Raw genomic sequence first — 1,229 nt, forward strand, 5'->3', positions numbered from 1 at the left:
ATCATTTTTCGACATAATCTCCTTGATTTTCAATATACTTTGTACATTTGTCAACAAGCTTTCGTATTCCCTTATTAAATAATGTTTTAGACTAAGCTGCAAGCCATGAATGCACTGTTATCTTCACTTCCTCATCAGAGGTGAAGCTTCATCCTTGAAGGGCTGCTTTCAGGGGACCAAACAGGCGAAAGTCTGATGGAGCAAGATCAGGACTATAAGGAGGATGCTTTAACACCTGAAAATGAAGTTTTTGCAGTGTCAACAGTATAGGCACAGATGTGTAGATGAGCATTGTCATGCAAGATCACAATGCCATTGGATAGCAGCCCTCTGCATGTAATCCAAAGTTCAGATTTCAGTTCTTCAGTGAGTATATCACTGTAACAAGCTGTTGATTATTCACCTTTTTTCCTAATAGTGTTCCAATACTGGCCCTTGAGAATCCCAGAAAACTGTAAGCATCAATTTTCCAGCTGGTGGCTGACTTTTGAACTTTTCCCATACTTTTCCATTTACTCTCAGGCTTGTAGTGATGAATTCATGTCTCGTTACCAGTAACAATTTATTTTAAAAAGAAACTTTTACTTTCCATTGAGTATTGGTCCAAATTGTGTTTGCAGATGTTCAAACCCATCTGTTTATGCTCTTCTGTGAGTTGCTTTGGGACCCATCTCACACAAACTTTTCAAAACCCAAGTCTGTCATGGATTATTTCACAGGCAGAGCCATGGCTGATTTGCAGATGATTTGCCGCATAATCCACTGTCACTTGTCCATTCGACAGAATCATTTCACATGCATGCCCAATATTATCATCAGCTGTGGATGTGGATGGGTGTTTTACTATAACTGGATTGCAGATAATTTTTGATTCATCCTCGTAAAAGTCTTTGCATAAAGGAAAAAGCACTGATCATTGAACATGGGCCCAGAGTTAGGTGGCAACTCACTTGAGCAAGCTTAGGCTGCAACTCTTAGCTTTTGGGGGGCCTTCATTTATCATATAAGAATTGAGATTGGACTAAGTTTTCTGCTTCCTTAAAAATTTATGTGATTCTAATTATATAAATATGAAACAAATGATGGCATAATGTTCTGATGAGGTGGTGGATCTGTTAGCCCTTCCCCTAAAGTAAAAGGACCTGGCACGTGGTTTAATGGGATACTAGCATTCCTTTTGTTGTTGTTGTTGTTGTCAGGTGCCATCGAGTCGGAACCGACTCATAGCG

General features: G+C 39.4%; 1 protein-coding gene across 1 annotated transcript in view; it reads left to right on the forward strand.

Annotated features, from left to right (window-relative positions):
• The window catches only part of DMGDH (dimethylglycine dehydrogenase), a 114,303-nt gene that overhangs the window by 95,339 nt on the left and 17,735 nt on the right, over positions 1-1,229 (forward strand). The gene's annotated exons all lie outside the window — the stretch shown is intronic.

This window comes from Chrysochloris asiatica, unplaced genomic scaffold (assembly GCF_000296735.1).
Source record: "Chrysochloris asiatica unplaced genomic scaffold, ChrAsi1.0 scaffold00313, whole genome shotgun sequence".
NCBI classification, from domain to species: Eukaryota; Metazoa; Chordata; class Mammalia; order Afrosoricida; family Chrysochloridae; genus Chrysochloris; species Chrysochloris asiatica.